The sequence below is a fragment of the Pygoscelis adeliae genome, unplaced genomic scaffold (genome assembly GCF_000699105.1).
Source record: "Pygoscelis adeliae isolate BGI_AS28 unplaced genomic scaffold, ASM69910v1 Scaffold248, whole genome shotgun sequence".
Classification (NCBI taxonomy): domain Eukaryota; kingdom Metazoa; phylum Chordata; class Aves; order Sphenisciformes; family Spheniscidae; genus Pygoscelis; species Pygoscelis adeliae.
In genome coordinates, this window is record NW_008825302.1 from 1,355,727 (window position 1) to 1,376,211 (window position 20,485).

Here is a 20,485-nt window from a genome sequence, read left to right on the forward strand (position 1 = left end):
AAAAGAGAAAAGTTACAGTTTCTTGGAGAGACAAAATGCTGCTGTTTCACCAATGGCTTTTTAAATCTCGTTTGAGATTCGGAGACTTTTTGCCTCACAACGCAGTTAAATTTTCTAACGTTACTAACTTTTTCGACCTTTGCAACAACGCTGAGCAAGTAAGATACAGCAGAGAAAGTTCCCTTGCTGCCTGAAACACGTGTGCGGCTTCCTGTGCGTGTGAGCACCGCTGGGTAGTTTTCAGGGCGATGAGTTGCCTGTGAGCTCCGGCTTGGGAGCGGGAGGTCCTGATTTGTGCTCGTAAATCCAGTGTCCAGGTGTCACTGTGGAATGAGATCACATCTCTGCAGGCACGCTGGTGTGCGCGCCAGCTGCCCTCTCTGACGCGCTGTTGGGTTGCTCCTTTAAAACGCTGTAAAGCACATGTATGCCGCTTCGGCATTTCAGACCGTGCTGACTGTATCCCTTAGGCAGAGTTGTTGAACGTTGCTAAAAATTTGGGTCACCCATAAGCGTTGCAGCAGCATCTCAGCAAAACAAACTGCCTTGTCACAAAAGTTGTACCCTTAGGGAGACTTGGGAATGTTCCTTGAAGGATGGATGTACTTTTTCATTTCATGTGTGTTTTCTAAAACACCTTCGCTACTTGTTAAATCAACTTGATGTATGTCTTTTGATGCGTTACGTTTTGTTGCTGTGGAGTTTAGAGGTCACTGTTGCTTTGGCATTTACAGTTTCATCTTCCTGTGCTGCTTTGAGTGCCTGTGCAGCAGCGTGCAAAGTGGGATTGCTGATGGGTTTAAAATGAAATGGATGTTGCAGCAAACGTGCCAATGCGAGAAGAATGATGTGTGGGAGAGAATAAGAGACCATGGCTGTAAGAGGGCTGCTCTGTGACAAGTAACTTTTTTGTTGCAAGGGAGAAAATAAATTGAAGGGAAACGAGAATATTTACTGAGTTGTTTAAACTAATGCTGATTAATAACAATACTTACGTTCCAGTTTTTTTTCTCTGGCGATGTCTTCTTTATACTAATGCCACTGTTTATGTTGTTATATAATCTGATTTCTCGGTTTGATTTTTCATAGCACTGATACTATTTCATTATTCGCAGAAAATCCACTTTCTCTGGAAAATCCCTTCCTTCCCCGCTTTATTGGTGTGTTTGAGCTCAGTGGTGCGACATCTGACAGCCTACTCTGTTTTCCTGTATTACTTCCACACATTTCCCAATATGAGCAGTGCACGACCGAGACCAGATAATGCAAAAATAACACAAAGCCATTTGTGTTTTAACAACAAAAAAGCGCTGACTCTTTTTGGAAACTTAATTTGCTTCTCACGCAGGCTAAATTAACAATGGGAGCGTTTGAAGGCATGTTGTTTCTTCATTGCTGTGTTAATCCAGGTCCCCTCAGGACTTGCGTCCCTGTACCTCTACCCCAGGAAATTAACGTTTTTATTGGGGATCAAAGAGTAGTTCAGCTTCCCAGGCCCATTTTTTTGTACGAATACAGGCAGAAATTTGTAAGATGTAGGTAGGTACCTACTTGCTAGGAATAGGGACTGATGTGCTTTCTGGGTAAACTGGTAAAAAAAGCTTTTCGGGTCAACTTTTAGCTGTGGCAACGCTACGAGATTTTGGTTTGCTCATTGTCTTAGAGGAGAAACACAACCATATATTCAGCGTTAGGAGTTGCAGGGCTGCGGTCTGAGCTTCGTGCTGTTGAGGAGTTCTTGAATACGGAGTTTTGTCACAAAAGAAGTTGTGACAACTTGCGTTCCTTGCCTTTTTGAGAGGCGTATGTTTGTTTTCAGGACGCCTCGCACGATGATCCCATGTTCAAATCTTCTATCCTTTTCAGTCACGCCAAATTAAAGATTTCAGACCAAAATACATACAGCTCTTTGCAAATCTATACTCAGAATCTGTTTGCAAAACTTAAGTTACAGTTACAGCTTGGCTTTGCTAGAGAATCTTTTAGGCAATTCTATTTGAGCAGCGAAGGACTAGCCAGGGAAACTTGACATTCAGGCTGTCTCCATCACACCAGTGCTTTTCGAGACAAAAATCAGACCTGTGCTGTAACATTTGCAAATACTTTTAAGGAATGCCTTCATGGTGAAGTGCCTCTCCTTCCAACACCCTGCTGGCTCTGCTGTGACTTAGCAAATCAGTACATTTACGTAATTTTGCTAGCTGGCTTCTTACTGAGCTATATTGTACTGTTAAAATTCTGAGTCATATGCCTTGACATCTTATCACTTTACTTGGCAGCCTTAAAAATCCTAGATTGGACACGGTATCAGGCTTACAGTGCTGCTTTGTCCTTGAAATGTCGCCCTATAATCAACTATTGCCTTACCAGTGGTAGAAAAGCAGAAAGTCGCCCCACGATGAAGATGCTCCTTCCTTCGGGTAGCTCTGGGCAGTCAGGGACATGACTGTCCTCACTGAGACAGTTTCTTGGCACCGCTGTGAAGAACGGCGGTTTCTCCCACCCTTTTCCAAGCCGCTGGTGCTTTGGGACGTGGGGCACAGTTGTGGAGGCTGAAGAATGCTTGGTTCAGCTCCCCGGAGGGGTTGGGGAGCAGAGGAAAGGGTGAGAGAGAGCGGTGGCATATTCTTCTCTGGGCATTGCAGCATTAGGTTCTAGAAAACGTTGCTGTTGCTTCTGGCTGCTGTTAGGGGAAATTCTGTAGGCCGTATCTCAAACTTTTTGAAGATGTGACTGGAAGGCACGCAGTCTGGTCTCTCTAGGATATGCTTTCTGTTACACACATAGCATGGGCTTTCTGCAGACTCCATCTTCTCTTCAGTGTTATTGTTAAATCTGCTTTAAATTAGTCACTTATACTCTAAGTGTACTGCTGAAAGTACTGGATGAAGGCCTTTTATCATCTTGCTCAGTACGAGGTGACTTTTTCTTGTCTCAGGAGTAGCATGCCTTGGCTTACTCTCTTCTAGTTCTAGATTGTTTTCCAGAGACACAACGATACTGCAAATTTACTGAATTCAGTGCTGTCATTCAGATCATAAGTGTCTTGACGACTCCATCTTTGTGCTGCAGATTCATAAGGCAAGTCAGATCATTTTGAGTCTGGAAACAGGGAAATAATCATTGTAATAAAATGCTTTAGAGCATGTATATGGCAAATCAGGAGAACTGTATTGGGCTGTTTTGAAAACTGTATTACTGTTCTGGCAGTTCATGGATCAGGCTTGTGAAGTGTAAGCTGGTGGTTGAAGCTTTAGCATTTGCTTCGTAATTTGCATTGTAGTTTCTTCTCATCTTCCTTCATCTTTGCAAAGCGAGCTGTAGCCCGAAAACACTCGTCGTGCATTGGGTGATTCAGGGCAGGGGAAAGAGCAATTTCTTGTCTGTAAATCCGTTTCTTTGTCTTAGATCCACCAATCCGATGACCCCACTAACGTAGTTGTTACCGGACTGGTAAGGTGCCTAGGCTGCCTTGTCTCTCTAACAGCATTAGGAATACGTAATTGGGATTTCGTTCAAGAAAGAAGTAGATACACCAAGCTGAAGATGATTGGCTGCTCTCTTTTAACAGACAAGTCTGAGAAGGAAAACCCATTCGAATCCCCTTTCATTCTGGATTGGTGGATCTGAAGCCCAGAAACAAAGTTTCAGGTAAGAAGTCACCCTGTACTATATCTTGCTGCTTCTGCTTAGATGAGTTTGTCTGCCGATTCAGTATCTTGCTTTAACTGCTTAATGTCCCTAAAGTCTTAGAACACACCAAGTTAGCTGCTGAGCTTAGAGTAAGAAAGGGCATACCCTGTAAATACACATGCACTTTATTAGGAAATCGCAGATCTACTCTGAAAAACAAACCTAGGAACGTACAGTAAACTTGCCTTCTGTGGAGCTGGAAAGCAGTATCTAGAGGTACAGGGGCACTAAGCAAAGGGTTTACAAATCCTGCTTCTGACAGGAGAAAGCAGCCTTACCGATGACTTCGTTGAACTTCCCGGTCGAGTTCAGGGAAGTAACAGCTATCTGCTCTCATTTGTAGCCATGTTCTCTGATGAGTTCATCAGAAATTTAGAGAACTTGTCTAGTTGTTTGTAGTACAAATTCCAGTAGTGAAAGGGCATTTGCAATTCTGTTGTGGGCAGCACTTGGAGTCAGCCTTTTAAATCCTTCATGAGATTTCAACTAAAGTTCTGTTCCTAGTTGTTTTCAAAGCATAGCTGAGCCAGTTGTAAGGCACGGTTTTCCGAGAGGAGCTTTAAAGTTATAGAACGCCTATTTCAGAGTAGGGGAGTATGGTTGGATTTTGAGTCACGTTCATCTGAGATTTTGAAACGACTGTAAAAGGCTACAACGTGCTATCTTAGAGACAGGTTTGGAAGGTATCTGTCTGCGTTAGGAAGTAAAGCCGGGTCCCTGGCTGATAGGAAGATAAAGTTATGTTGCGTTAAACATCTGGTGTGAACGGGAGACCTGCACCTCTCCTAATGCCCAGCTTTGTCGTAAGTTAGTGCTTTAATGAACTCGGCAACTTATTTCTAAAGTTAGTACGAAGCAGTATGCCTCCATTCCTTTTGATATTAATAGCAATAACACTAAGCCGCTTGAGTGTTCTCTTTTGTAGACAGCTATTAAAGCGAATGTTAAGGCCTCAATATTTAATCTACTGTAGAAGAAACTCTTGTAGGTGCTGTTGATCTCGTGTATTGTTTTAGCTCTGCGTTTGTTTTGCTGGCGTGGTATTTTGTGCAAAAATTATACTTGAATTTAATTGATGAATACATATAAAATGAATTATTTGTGCACAGGGTACTGTTGTTTCCTGGTTTGATTTTTTTGAGTACTTGAATTTTACTTGGTTAGGGTGGAGAAGTCTTGGGCATGCTTCTTTAGTATAATTCTTTAAAAAAAATCTGAGGGAAAATCTAAGGGAAATATTAACCTTAGTCTGACACATTTCTTGCAGTCTTGTCTAATATCAAACGGAATTTGCCCCACACACCAATCAGACTCACCTTGGAGTTAACACTGCAAAATAACATCTTCCCGTGGAATATTTGCTGTTCAGGGAGTGCCTTTTTCTAAAATGAGAGGAGGAGGGGGGGTGGGGCAGAAGCCAACTTGGCATCTTTAATGATGAAAACTGAAAAGAGGAAATAATTTAAAATACACAAGGGGGGGGGAAAGAGGAAGCATAAATGTGTACTCCTGCTGATTAAGATCCCTGATGATATGATATTTAATATTGCTTAACTTTTTTGCAACATGAAACAGTCCTATCAAAGGCAGTAGTAAAGCTAAGTTGAATTTGAGTGCAAGTATAAGCAGGTTGGAGGCTTAGTTCTTGCCCAGGTTTTGAATCTGACATTTCAAAAAGTAAAATGTAAGTCAGCTATCAAAGGCTATGTAAATACTCTCTGCAGCATTTGATGTACAAACCCTGAATGTGAAGCTAGCATTTTAGTATGTACTGAGGCCAGGCTTCATATGCATTTAAACTCGTCAAGTTAAAGTGCACGCTGCCTTGCCTATAATAGATTTTTAGACGGGGTTAGTATTATTTTTAGATTGTGTTAGGCCTCATCCTTAAAAACTTAATTCAGAAAAGAGTCTAACATCTAACTTTTAACATCTTAAGACAAGTTTCAGCCACGTTTTTCTAAGTGTTTAACTTACTCAAAGTTTCTATTTCCGTTGGCAGTGCTAGCTCTCTTTTCAGCATTTCTCTTTTTTTTCCCCCAGTTATGATTTACTATAAGCAGGTGTGCTGCTGTCTGTAGATGTCTGTAACACCTCTGTTCCTGCTGCATAAGAGCATAGGAAAGCCGTTTTTCTTTTGAAATGGCCTTTTTAATGTAGCATAGGATATGTTAACGCAGAAAGGAATGTCACACTCTTGGAGTTTTGAAACTGTGGGAATTGGGATGTATGTACATGAAGGAAGGAAGGGTTAATCTAAATACTGCGTATTTTGGAAAATTCAGATTATTTCGGTTAACATTCGGAGTAACTTACGTAAATGTATTAAGATTTTCCTCCTAGTCTTTTGTATCTTCCTGAAAATGAGATACTGCATCTCACGTGTCTTATCCTGATGAATAAATTATAATGGAGTAAGATTGTTGTTATATTCAAAGAAAGCATTTAATCTTTTCTCCACTGAACCCATATTCCTTTTGTAGCATTCATTTTGTTGTAGCAAACACGTACTTTGATCTTCAGGAGCAGAGTGGAACTGCGTTATCGATCACCCTTCTGTGAATTCATTGTCCTATCTAGAAGAACGGTGTGGTAATGAGGAGAATTTATCTGATAAATTATTTTCACTTTGTCTTGCTTTACATTTCCTTGATTCCTCACTTAGTATTTTTCCCCAAATGCAAGAAGCTTACCTGCAGATCTTGAATGGCTATTGGAAGGTTGTAACATTGCCTGGTTTTTATTTTGAATGGCAATCATTCAGCTAAACAGATTTTTCTAATGGAAGTGTGACTCAGCTGTTGGTTACCTGTTTTTTTAGAATGGTCTGATAACAATAAAGGAATAATCAAAAGCATTTCACAAGTTAAAATGAGTTTGCTACTCTGTGGATACTTATTTTTGAGAAATTCACTTTTGCATTTGTAGTTCATCGAAGGACAGAAATGCAAGAGTAAATTATATGTAAGACAACTTTCTTGACCTGAGAGCGTAGCCGTTCTTAAATCGAAGCGGAACGCTTGAATGCAGATGTAAAACTCATGGATTTTGGAAATATATTGTACAAATGGTACTCAAACAGCCTTCCAAATCAGGCACTCAAGACTGGACGTGGGATTGCATTTTGGACATGGAAAAGGTTGTGGTGTGATGGCACCGATTCCAACAAACCTATATGGAGCATGTGAATACACTGCATCTCTCAAGGGACAACTTGGTTTTGAAATGAGACTAGGAAGAGTACAAAGACTACTATTGGTCTGACGTAAATTGTTCCTTTGTTTTCGAGTACCTCAGCAAAGATATTCAATGTGGTGCCAAATGTGCAGCGTAGCAAATGTGTTAACATGCCAAGCCAGACTGTCACTTGTGGAACACGTGTATTTGTGTTACGTGCATGCTCCCACACTTTATTTCCAATTAAGTATTCACACTTAAGAGTACACTTTGACATTTTTACTTTTACACCTCTTGCAAATATTCAGACTACTTGTTCCGATATGTAGTTGGTTCAACACTGTTCTGCTTGTCACTATTTTCAATAAATCACTTAAGGTAAAAACACCAGGTAAGATCTGGATGATATCCCAGCTAGCAAAAGGGGATGGAGTTTGAGTAGTTGGCAACTATTCTCTGCCGAGTGTAAAATAATACTGAAGGCCTTTGAACAGTGTTACTGCATTATATTTTTTTTATGTCTTATTGTGGTTAATGCTCATTTTTGAGAAACTAAGATCTGAGCTTAATATGAAATTTGACTTAGGAGCATATAGCTTTCATAAACAGTCGTACTGTCCTTAAGTCTAAGTTTGCTTTTCAGAGTACCCCTTTTTGCAGCATGAGATCTGAGCTACCAGGGGATGTGTCTGTCCTTCCCAGCCATAGAGAGGGATTTAAGTAACAGCAGTTACCCCATGAATTCATCAATATTAAGTGTCAATGGAAATAAAGAAGTATCAGTTCTGTTGGTCCAGGCCTAAATCAAAGTAAACTAAACAGTAAATTACCAACGTTGAATAGCATGCGAGCTTCTTATAGCTAAAAACCTGAAGAGAATTCAGAATGAAGGTTGAAGCTTTTTGGTTGTACCTTTTTTGCCAGTCCGGATCTCTGTTCGTAGCCCTGTGGACATCCGGAACGTGAACTAACCTTACGGGGGAGCTGGTTTGTTGTCACAAGGAAGTTGGGGAAAAGCGTTTTGGACTTCAGGATTTGTGAACTTGAATGATTTGTTAGGTTCTTATGTTGAACTTCATTTTGTAATAAATTGCATAAGAAAGAAGTTGTTGCAGGAGTAAATTAATATAATTAGTCATACTCCTTGAAAAAAGTGGAGTAAATTGGCTCCCTCATTTGTTTCACTCTATTTTTCTTTGAAATTCCAAGATACCTCCCCTCGCTGATCTTTTTTGGACTCTGTCTAGAAACTGATTTTCAAAACCAAGGATATTTTTGCCTTAAGAACAGAATTTCCCAAACTGTACACATACCAATAAATTTCGCTTCCTTAAATTAACTTGTATAAATAAAATTAATGCAGTGAAAAATTCTGAGGTCATCATTTTAATACTTTATAAAACCTCCAGCAATAAGGCTTGGTTATGTAAATGCTGTCATTCTTAACTATGACATTGCAATATTTCCATCACTGGATATCAAAGGTGTATTAGTTCCGTCAGGAACATAGGCTAAGTCCATATTAATTTCTTGAGCAATTTAGTGGGCTTTATAGGATAAATGGGTGATTTTTTTTTTTTTTTGTTAAAGGGGTAAGAAAGTGTGAGGATTTCTGTTTGGACATAACTCAATTTCAAATGCACTGAAATGGAAGGTTTCTGGACGCTTTATAGTGCTTTAACAAAATATCAACGCTGTACACCTATGAGAAGTCCGAAGTGAAGGAAAACTTTGGATCGTTCAGGGGCTTATAGGTTGGTGGGGGTTTTTTTGGTGCCTCTATCCTGAAGGTTGATTTATTGGAAGAACACTGCCGGATGCTTTACTATTAATATAAGAAGTTCTTAGCATCTGACCTTTAAAGATGTTGAAGCATATTCCTTTTTTACTGATACTACTGAGAATTTATAGTTTCGAATGCAAATGCAGGCATTTGTGTAGGTCTCTTAAGTCTCAAATCTCTTATTTGAGATTTAAGATTGAAACCTCAATCTTGAAATGTAATTCCTGAGGCTGGACCACCAAAGCAGTTCTTTGCGTATAGAAATAAAACAAAACATATAATAATAAAGTTAATGTATTCATCTTTTCAAACATAGGGCATCTAAAAGATCCAACGAGGGTTTCTCAATTTGTCTTTATTCTTTCAGCGTCATTCACTCCTTGCCCTGAAGCTGTAAAGCCCCTCTTTCGTGTGCTTACTCCTCCCCTGCAAGTAGTGCATTCAGATGAACACACAGCTATCTTAACGAGAGTCGCATTGCAAATTAGTTTGTTCCTTAAAATTCCAGTTTTGATTGGCCTTATTTTAACCTGTATGCTTCTGTTGTCTGCCAGTGGGATTGACGCTGGTTTGTATATGCATTTAATATTATGCCCATTGGCCAGTGTCATTTTCCCATTCCCAAACTTTATTAAATAGTGCTACAGCTCCCTGGGATCCGCGAGTGGAAAGTGAAGGCGTAAGTTCAGGTTCTTGTTATGCAAAAATTAAATCTTTAGTACACTATTATGCTTTTATTTATGACAGTTCCTATGCAAGCAGGGTCAAGAAATAACATGTCAGTGAAGCACACAAGTATTTGCACATTCCTGTTTTAGTGTGAAGTAGAATGCAATATTTAATTTGTAGTATTGTGCAATATCATTGCTACAGCGAAGTGTCCAGTGACTTTAATAAATCCTTTTATTCAGGGTTTTGTAATACTGTGGAAAGGTTTTTGTGTGGCTTAAACTTGGCGTGGAAATGGCCTCTGTGTCTAAATGTATTTTGAAATAAATTAAAGAATTGCTCTCAAGTTACCCATATTTCTCTTAAATTCTTAATGTTCAGCTTATTTAGCTAGAGTAGTTCCTAAAAGAAAACACAGTCTAATAATAACCTAAACCAGTGCTTTTTAGCTTATAATTTGTGGACTCCTGTAGGTGTAGAGTCATTATACACATTATACGCACAGTTTTGTAGATCCGATCTGAAAATCTTAGGAGAGAAGTTTGTTGTGTTTCTCGATCAATGGCTTTTACTAAGCGATGTGAGCAGAATTAAAATTTTTACCGGGCCTGTATGTTTAAAAATGCAAAAATTTATTTGGGCTTTAATAAACACCTGCAGCGAGGCACTGAATTTTGATGGTTCAGTGTTGTGAAAACACCATTCGGGTATTGTGCCAAATAGGATTAAATAATGAAACAGATTAGAGAGGAAGTTTCTTGAATTATATACGCTTGTTTTGGAGCAGAGCTGTAAACGGTCTATATAAGATCCTGCATCTTCAATATCATGATCGCTGGGTTTGAACAGTACGTGCTATCTTCCTTTAAAAACATAAAAATCTTTTTTTTGCTGTCTCGTTGAAATAGTCACTGGTTGACTATCTTAGGGCAATCTGGGAAGTAAATTTCAAGTGTTTGTGTGAGGACATGTCAAAGTAAATTATTGCACTGTAATTATAGATACACTTGATAGGTAAATGAAAAATCACATTTCTCTAAACGTTAATAAGAAACTTTTAATAATAGAAAACTGATTTATTTTGATATTGAAGGAAGAATAATACAATATAGCATAAATATGTTTGGTTTTACCTCTGTACGTAAGGTCTATGCACGCACTTATCACATGACAAGTGCGTAGTGCAGAACATCCATATGGAATGGCAACCTTCCTGCTGGATGAGAGGAGAGAGAATTCCAGTGTGTTTTGGTGCTGCTGGGGTCGTTCCTCTCCTGTTTTGGCTTTAATTTTTCTCCTTAGCACAGAGGTGAAAATATTAGGCTTTCTTTTGTTTTATTCATAAGATACGAAATAAATAAAAAAAAGGTTTTCAACCTCTTCAGTTGCTCTGGGCTCCCTCCTTCCCCTCATTACTGGCACAATAACCGCTTTCCCCGAGTCTTCACCTCCGGTTATTCCACTTTCAACTTCGATCTGTGTGGGATTTTTCTTCTAAAGATTCAGTGTCTGTTATAACTAAATTGGAAGCCTGTGTGAAAAATATTGAAAGCTAAGTCTGTGCCAAATTGGAGAGCTGGGTTTGTGCACTGCTTGATAGTGAGGAGTTGAATCCTTTTCCCTAACTTTATCTGATGATTATGTAGTGTATGTACTATTCTGTCCTTAAAAGGAACTGTGAAATAATATCATGCAGCTATAAAAGGTTTGGGGAGTCTGTCTGCATCAAATTTCTTCAGCTTCAGAAAAGCAACAAAAAGGGTTTCCAAACTTTTCCAAACTTCTGGTGTCAGCAATGTGGAGTCTGGGAGTTAAGCTTGGTTCGTTCTGGCTTGGGGGGTGGTACGAGTAATAAATGTAGTTAGGGTATAATTTGGCTTAAGGATACCTTCAACTGATTAATACAAACTTTGTTCCCCAATAACCCCTTCAGTCGGGATACCATGCGCCTTGACTAAGCAGAGCTTGGTCTTGCAATTTGAACTTAGCTAGGTGGTGTTCCTCTCTAAAAAATACTTACATTTTTTGGTTGTCAGTGTTCCAGTACATAGACTGTAACCTCAGAAGTTAACCTCGGCTTTGCTGTCGGAATAAATAAGCACAAATTGTTTGAGAAAGTTGAGACAGTGCGGGGTGCCAAGCCTTAATTACCGAAGCTCCTCCAGGTTGTATTCTAAAGACTTGCCACCCTAATGACAAGCTCCTGCACTTCTGTTCCCCAAGGGTGACTGCAAAGGTAAAAACCTCGCAAGCAATTAACGGCCAGGCCCGTTTGCTGAGTAAGGCATCTTCCCCCGCTGCAGCAGAACTTCATTTCTCGGTAGCAATGTGTGGATGCGTTGCTGAACTGACGGACCCAAACTGTAACAACTCTGATACGACTGGTAGTAAGTTAAAATGTTCAGCTGGGCACTAAAGCCAAGCGGCTGCAAATGAGGAAAATCAGCTCGTTATCCTTGGTAGGCCGGAGGGATGGCTTATTGTCTGAAAAGGATCTTCAGTCGTTATTTTACCCTTGGCGCTAACCTTGTGCTTAATGTAGAAATAACATAGATAAGTACCCACGTTAACATACTAATGAGTTGCCTGCCTTGAGTGATTTGTTGTGGCATCTAACTGCTTCTTCTCTTCCTTCCTTTTTGTCACCCTGCAGTGTTCTGTGCCAAGGTCTTTGTGGCTAGGCTGCTCCAACCTGGTAGAGAGCATGTGCGCACTGAGATGCCTGCAGAGCATGCCCAGTGTCAGATGTCTCCAGGTGCCTTTCTTCTTTCTTGTTGTAAATGTTATGCGTATGCTGTTGAACATTTGTTAAACTCTCAGGACTCTGTTTAATCAAATTGTTAAGTCTGCTAAATGTTTTTTGTGCATCCTTTTCTGAAATCTTCTACTTAACTGCATTGTAGGAGTGAATCTTAAGAGGGCTTTCTGTACAGTAGGCTCTTGCGGGGGGTGGTGAGCTTTTGTGTTTTATTGCCTGTTTACTGAAGTTGTGATATAAGTAGCATAGTTGTGCATGTTGCCTGCTACGTTTTGCTTTCTCGTTTAATTTAAAAAAAAACAAAACAAACCAACAAACATAATGAGCTTTGCCATTTCTCTTAAATTGCAATGAACTGACTAGCCTGTAATATTTGTGTGATTTAATTTAGAAAGGCTAAGCTTTTTATTTTCTGCTAAGCGTGATCCTGGTTATAGCCTTACGTTACAGTCGTTGCGCATGTTTGAATGCAGAATAGTTAGCATGGAGTCCTGGAGCTCTTTGGGTTGCTCTGTTTACTTAGCTTCTTAACTTTTAAAAAGTGAAGAACGAGGGATGGGGGGCTTACTCTGCATAGAAGACCATTAAATCTCAAGTTCTCTGTTGTTTTTCTTCTAGTAAGCTGTTGAAGCTGAGCCTGTGTGATTTATAGATGGGGGAATTGCTGCTGTTTCTTGACTGATTTGGGAGGGATTGAAAACGATAAAAAGGGAGATTTTGATACCAGTTAACAATTTTGAACTCCCAGGATATTTACCTTGGAAAGAAAACGCAGAACATGTGTAGAACTGTGTGGCGCTTCCTAAAGTGTTTCTGGATGTAACATTTTTAGCAGAACATAACTATTATTTAATATTAGTATCTTTTATAACATAATAGCGTTATTCAGTGGTTCAGTCTTTCATGTGTACAAAATGAATACTTAAATTGCTTTTGTGATTGAAAACTTACACAAATTGAGTTTTGTTTGCAGTCAGTCCATTTGAGTTCAGACACTGGGTAACGTGAATGTCTTGCGTGAGAGAGTAACCATTTATTTCAAAACCGCTCCTCTTGCCTGCAAAATGTGGCCACTTGAGTGTCAGCAAATTTGAGTTTCAGAATCAAAAATGTCTTCAAAATTCCTGTTCAAATACAAATGTGTTTTTCTGTTTGAATGCTTTATCTTTCCAATTTTGAAAGACTATTCAAAGGGGGGAAAAAAAAAACATGACCAAGATAAACATATAGATGGATAATACAGTTTTATAGAAATTGGCACTACCTCATGGCTAAATAATGGTTATAGTAGATGCTTAAAGTCATGAGAGGGCAAAATCACAGAGGTTGGGTGTCTGTCTTGGGAATATTTCTGAGCTAGTTCTAATACAAGATCTTCCTGCTACCTTTCCCTGATCCTCAGCATTCACCCCCCTCACTGGAAAAGTAAAATAAAACTTTTTTCAGTGAGAATTCTGAAAATTTTTTCTCTTGGGACCTAACTTGTCAGTGGCCCAAGAGCATCTCAGAATTTTTCAGCAAGCGATCATAGCTGTTTTTAACACAAATAGTGATGTTGGGAGTAGGTTGGATGGAGTCTGGTGGGACATCGGCTGGGAATCGTTTCAAGGCTTGTTAATGAACCCTGGTGAGGGATGTGAGCAGAGAGCTTGAAACAACTGCTGCTTTGCTGTCATGAGGCTGTTCTTTGGTGCAGACCTAGGTAGGGTTGCAATCCTACGCTTTCACACTTAATTTTTTTACCTCCTCTCTACCTGACTTTTGAATTTGTGACTTATGCCTAACTGTATGTAACAGTTTGAGAACTATTTTAGGGTAGGAGCAGTTTTGCTGTTAGTAACTGACTTTTAAATGGTAGGTGTAGGTCTTGGTTTCACGGACTACAAGCCTTGGGGAAGGCTAGCTGCTGGGCCCACAGACAGTGAATTTCAAGAAGACTCGTCAGGCTAAGGGGGGTCCTTAACAGGCCCAGGTTCCCTACTGCAGGCAAGGCATGCACGTCTGCAAATACCTGGTTTGGGAATTGCAAGGACTCCTTAATGATGAATCTGAGAACTTTATGACTGCCCCAAGTTTCTTACAAATCAGCTTTTTGGAAAATTCTCATCAGTTAGCACATCATGGCAAATGAACTGTTTTTTTCCCCAACCGAACTTTTTATTAAAACGATATTACAAACAGAATAATCTATATATTCAGTTGAAATAATAGTAAAGCTATTTATTATGAACACTTTTTTTCTTTCTGCTACAGTATCTATCAGTAGGTACATAGTAGTTAACTGTAAATTGAACAGGTGAAAGCTCAGACCAGGCTGGGCGGTAGATTAATTCATGCAGAATACATTGTATTACAAACTTCTGTTGATAATATTGATTACAGGATAAAATACAAAACAGTTTGTTCACGAACGTATTGCTTTATACACAAGATTTTTAGAAACCTGTTATCACACAGATGTGGTGTCATATAATTAAAAACCATAGCTAATGCAGCTGTTATGTCAGGACGTGTCACTTCGAAAAATTTCTCAAACCTATATTGTTTTCAGGAATTGTTACAGATCTGTCAGCTTTCATGAAAACCACATTTGAAGAACCAGTTAATTTGTGTAGGCTTTTTGCTCCATGTGCCTGTAGGAGTTTAACAATCCCAGAACATTTTTAACTACATAATAGTAACAGCTAACAGCGTTAACAAATGTTAGTAATGAAGTACATCACTGCAAGGACAACCGCATGGTTCAGGCTGGTGGGATTGCTTTGAAGCTGTGGGGAGCTCAGTGTGTGGAAAGAAACAATTTTGTGTATCCAGCCTGTTGCACTTCAGGAGTTACTGAGGAGGGATTTCACCAGGGTGTTTGGCTCCTCTGCGTGTTCCAGGGCTTGTGCTTTTCTGCTGGCTGCACCCTCCTGATGGGTTGTTTAGAGAATAAGAGGGAAAACTGTCCTAAGCAGATACCTGTGGGGCACGCTACTTGGTAAGGTGTAGAGAGAGCTTTGTTGATTTAAATTTTGTTCCAAAACAAAGGCGCTTCCCCCCCCCCAAGTCTGATTTTTGTAGAGCTGCAACCAGGAGTAAGAGGTTTTGAATCTTTTAGAACCATCTGTGGGAGATATTTAAAAAAAAAAAAAAGAAAAAAAAGTTGTTCTTTCAGGTGTGTGACTCAGTGATGCCCAAAGGGGAACTTGGAAGTGAAAGTGGCACCAGCTGCTTTCCCCCATTTTTTATTTTTGGTACCATGACTTGCCCTTCATTGTTTCCTGAGCTATAAGCCCACATGTAAAAACAGGTAGGGCATATATGCCAGGAGATCTTTGTGCTGTAGCACACGTTCAGTTAGCATAATGATGATTAATAAGAAGTTTAAGAAGGGAAATATAGAAGCCCTTCAGTGATTCACAGAACATATCTGGGAGTTGTATCCATTATCTGCGTGTGTTGTATGTGTAGAGTAATTAGTGAATGGACCAGAAAGAGGGGAAAAAAACCCTAGTCTTAAATCTGGAGCCCTGTAGAATTTCTTCAGGAAGCTCTTATTCAGTCTTAGTGCTTTTTCAAACATTTAGGCTTCAAGAGTAATCCACCGTCAGTCTAAAAGAAGAAAGCAGAGATCAGGTTTACTCTTGCCTTTCCATAACGTTGTTAGCAGTCATAAAACCTCACTAGGCTCTTCTAAAACCAAGCTGTAAGATTTAAGCAAATATCCTCTGGTGCCAGTGGATCGGAGGCAGTGTTCCAGTTCCCCACAATTAGTCTGGTTGTATATTCTGTGCTTTTTCTCACACAGTAAAATACCTTCATAGTTCTGGTAGTTTACTGGAGAAATATTTACTTTCTGCATTCTGTGAGCTGTTAGTGAATGGAGGAGAGAGGGGGGGGGGGAGAGAGAGAGGGAGAGAGAATTCCCCACAATTAGTCTGGTTGTGTATTCTGTGCTTTTTCTCACGCAGTAAAATACCTTCATAGTTCCGGTAGTTTACTGGAGAAATATTTACTCTCTGCATTCTGTGAGCTGTTAGTGAATGAAGGAGAGAGGGGGAGAGAGAGAGATAGAGATAATTTATTAAAAAATATTTATTCCCGTTTGTGGTACTTGAAGTTTGCTCTCATCTATTCTGATTTTCAGCGTAATTAATATTATTTGGAAATAAAGTCCTTGATGCTTATTAGCACTTGTTGTATTGGAAAGCATATATTAAATGCCAGTTCATAATACTTGAAACTATTATAGATTCTGAGGCCTTATTTTTTAACTACTTAATTATCTTTAATAATGTTTTTGTACCCAGGAGCTTACCATTACGAACACACTTGCATTCAAATAGCTACTGTTTTCATCCCCTTTGATATGGATTTGACTGCAAGATTAAAAGCATACTGGTCTCTTATTTAGGTGTTTAGAGAAACTGGTTCTATTACCAGTTGTGTAATGCAACCGTATGGATACATCACCTTCCATAGGTTCATCCTCGTGAAGCATTGCAGTGGTTTTGAACGTATTTTGTCAGGCTGATTTGGGAAATAGCTCCAACAGCGCTGTCACGCAAAGTGAAAGGCCCAGTGTTCTTAGTTCTGTAAGTAAACATCTCCAGTGTGAATTGATGACTAATCACTAAGCAACAGAAGATAAGTACTCAAACGTCACTTTGAATTATTGCATAATGTAGGGTGTGATGAAATAATGCTTGGGGAATAAATTACTAGATAGATGTAATGAAATTAACCTAGTAACCACATACTGCTCAACCAACTCTTTCTTCCTTGTATTCAGTCACACTTCCTTGACTTTTTTTAAGAGTTCATCGTATCTCTCTTCTAAAACTCTGCTTAGTTTTTTCTTGCTTATTTAGATCCACCTCCCCAACACGTTGGGTTTTTTCCTATATCTTCCCATTTATTGTCCTTAAAATTTTCAGGTTAATTGTATGTAGTGTGCTGCTCTTCCTTTTATGTTCACACGTGGTATATGTAGCTTGGAAGCTTTAACAGAGCACTGATTCACTACAAGAACAATCAGCTTCTCGCTTCCAGTGTGAGAAGTCAACTTGTTCCTCCAGAGGCCAGGCCTTAGAATTCACGGGGTGGCTTTCTCAGTCTTGAAGCTACCCTGACTCCTCCCAGCCCGTTCGTCCAGTGGTCAGTAGGCTTGCGATAGAGCGCTTCGCTTTACCTGTCCTTTATCCTTGATTTCTGCACAATGGGACGTCCAGCTCTGTAGGTTTTCCTTCATCTGCATTTTCATTCTTACACCGTGTGTCCTGGTGATGGACAAGCAGTAGGAAGGTGACATTGACTTAGTTTTTGCCAGTGTCGTTCCTGCTTATAGATTAAGACAGGAGTGTATTGATTTCCTCTTCATAACTGGAAGCTGTCTTCACAAAAACGTGGTCTTAAAAGCCTTTTGAATTGGCCAATTCATAATTTATTACTCTTCCAAAGAACTTACTCTTTGCCAGTGGCAAGTGGAGTTCTGGAGCATTAGGGTTTTAATATTTATTCCCTACAATAGCATTCCCTGCAAAGGAAATTATTTCTTAGCGATAAGGAATCTCAGTGCTATCACAGCTGAGCTGGGGCTCAAAGAAGGAAGTTTATCTTTCTATTTATTGATAAGATACAATCTAGCATTAACTTGCTTAAGCTTCTATTTGTTATTCTTTACTAATTTTGAGCTTCTGTTGGTTGATGTTTCTATTCAGATACCAGAAGGAAGTACAACAACAGAAACTATAGTGGAAATAATCGTATTTGAAAATGAAATTCTGATTTATTGACATGAAAACTTCAGCATCCTTTTTTATAGCAGTACTGTAATTTTTGCCGTACAAATTCAGACACAGACATGAAGCAGTATTCTTAAAATGACAATGAGTGCAGGAGATGCATTCTGCTAAAACCTTTTCCTACAGTGCATGAAATCACAAATCGGAAAATGATGAATAGCCTGTCACTGTGTAGTCTGCTTCCTTTTGAAAATGTTATTCTTCTATGCGGCTGTTAAAATGAGTTGTCATAGCCAGACAACTGCTTTGCTTCTTCTGTTAGGTTTGAAGTAATTTACAAATACTTCTTTGACATGTTTTCTGGTATTTTGCCTCAAAACAGTGGGACTGTTACCTTTTCTTTTTGGAAACAGTCCAACAGCTCCATTAAAAAGAAACGCGTATTTGATTCCTTTTCTTTAAAGGAACATAATGTTCTCTCCAATATCTGAAATATTTGTGCTTGTCCCTCTATTTTAAACAGACTTCTTTCTGAGACAGAAAGCTTTAAAACTGAGCATAGTATTGTAGAAGCAATTAAAGATATCCATGCAGTAGGCCTGTTGCCATTTTGTGCAGTGAGATGGCCTGAATTATCCCATTTGTAGATCTGATGTAAAAATGTCCAGTTTTCCCTCTGTTAATCAGCAGCAGTGCTTCCCAGTATTGTTGTTTCTTCTGGCTGAAGCTGGAGTCTCCTCTCAAAATCAATAGCGGTCTGGATTTGACTTTCAGCAGTTTCTCACAATGGTTTTTTTTATTTTTTCTTTAGTATGTGTGTGTTGCAGACTCTGAGGACTGATGTGACAGCTCAATTTGGTGTTAGTTGCATATATTGCAAGTATCTTGCAAAGGGTAGCATTGCATTTTACCTCCCCCCCTTTTTTTTTTCTTTTTTCTCTTTTTTTTCCTTGTGCTGCAGTGCTCAGCCATCCTGGTGGTCTCCGCCAGACCCCACTCCAGCATCCCAGTGTATTTCTTGTAGTGGCGTGCCCAAAACTGAGGCCGGTACTCCGGCCGCGGTCTCAGGAGAGCCAAGTACGGCTCTGGCTGCAGTGACAGCAGCTTGTTGCGGTGCTTCCTGATGGCGTGGCCATGGTTTGTTGCTAGGCTTAGACATCAATGGGATAAGTAAATGTAAAATGCAGAGATTGTTTTTGGTTTTGCTTTTGTTTTTAAGCGTGATTTACTATCTGAAGGAAAGTGTTATGATAAGCACTTTTTTCAGACATCCTTTGCGTATCTGAGTGCTTTCAGTTTTATGACTTTAATTATTAACTAAGCCTGTTCTTTCATAGGGACAAGAAGAGAGACCTTCTCTTTATTGGGTCAATTCTTATTGTTTATTTTTAAGTAGAAGAGGGTGGTTACTTACTAGATTACTTTAAACTTCAGCCAGTGAGCTCGTATTGAGCTACAAACCAGAGCTCTTCCTCTTTAGTTTCCTTAGCTGAGGAGCAGAAGTGTATTCCCTGATGTCAGAAGACTAGAAAATGGACTAAATATCTGTAAGTTTTGGTTCCCGATTTTCCCCAGACACGACGTACATCAGTGACTTGTAGCTGACTATGGCTTCTGCCGAAGGGCTCCAGCTGTGTTCGTTCTGGTCTGTGGTGAGCGCGCAGCAAATGGCGACTGTGGGCTGGGAGGCGAAAAGGCAGCCTGCGGAACCGCTTTGCAGGTTGGGGTCATCTGCAGTGGCTTCTCCAGGGTGGGGCTGTTCGAGTGCTGCCAACCACTAACCCTTCTGCTTGTGTGAAAAGGGTTTTGCTGGTATAAACGACTTCATACATTCGAGTGCTTTTTTTGGACTTTGTTATTTTCGGCAGTTTTTAGGGCGCCCTAAGGATCATACGTTTCATCCCCAAGCTGCAAGTTTGCTTGGACAAAGAGTGAATCCTTTCAGGAGCCTGGTTCTCTTTCTAAACAGCTTTTCAAGCTATTTCACCCGTGGCTGTTTGTTGGTGGGCAGTTCTCTCACCTTTGTCTTTTCTTCAGAAGTTGCCAGTTTCCAAAGTTAGTAATTTACTAAATCAATAATCTTTATGATAGACATAGAGGAAGTGGTGATATGACTCACTCTTGAGATATTTCGGTAAGCTGCTGTCTGCTGCAGAAGGGACTTCCGAATGTAGAAAAAGTAATGTGAGCTTAGAGATCCAGTCCTTATTCCTTTGGGTCGCTTGCCAGCCTGCCTTTTGCTAGTGTTTCTCTCTTGTACCATTTAGAGATCACAATCTATCGTCTCTCACGCTGGGAAGGGTATGTCCCTAAGGAGGCAAGTACACTTCTTCGTGATGGATTCGTGTATCAACACAAGATACTAGACCTTGCCTCAGTAAATCCAGAGCAGTTGCTTATAGCTGCAACAGATAAGCATCGCTTCAAATATAAATTTATGTTCCTCAGAAAAGCTAACACAATCACACTACCCTGAATATATTTCACAAGTAGCGGACAGGAGCTGGTATTCCTGATACCTCTTACAATGCATCTGCAGAAGACTACGTCTTTGAGTAGAGTGATGTTGTTAGCCACACCTTCGTGCTTATGCTTTCTCAACCTCCTTTGGAAAAGAGGATTTTTTTTTTGCTGTCTGATCCTGTTATGGTGCAAAGAAATTTGCCAGGTAATGCACCT

General features: G+C 39.7%; 1 protein-coding gene across 1 annotated transcript in view; it reads left to right on the forward strand.

Moving 5' to 3' along the window:
- The first annotated feature begins 3,570 nt into the window (after positions 1-3,570).
- FBXW11 (F-box and WD repeat domain containing 11) overlaps positions 3,571-20,485 on the forward strand; it is a 68,386-nt gene continuing 51,471 nt past the window's right edge. The window contains exon 1 of the mRNA XM_009330015.1: positions 3,571-3,651. The gene's annotated coding sequence lies outside the window, so the exon portion shown is untranslated. The remainder of the gene's footprint in view (positions 3,652-20,485) is intronic.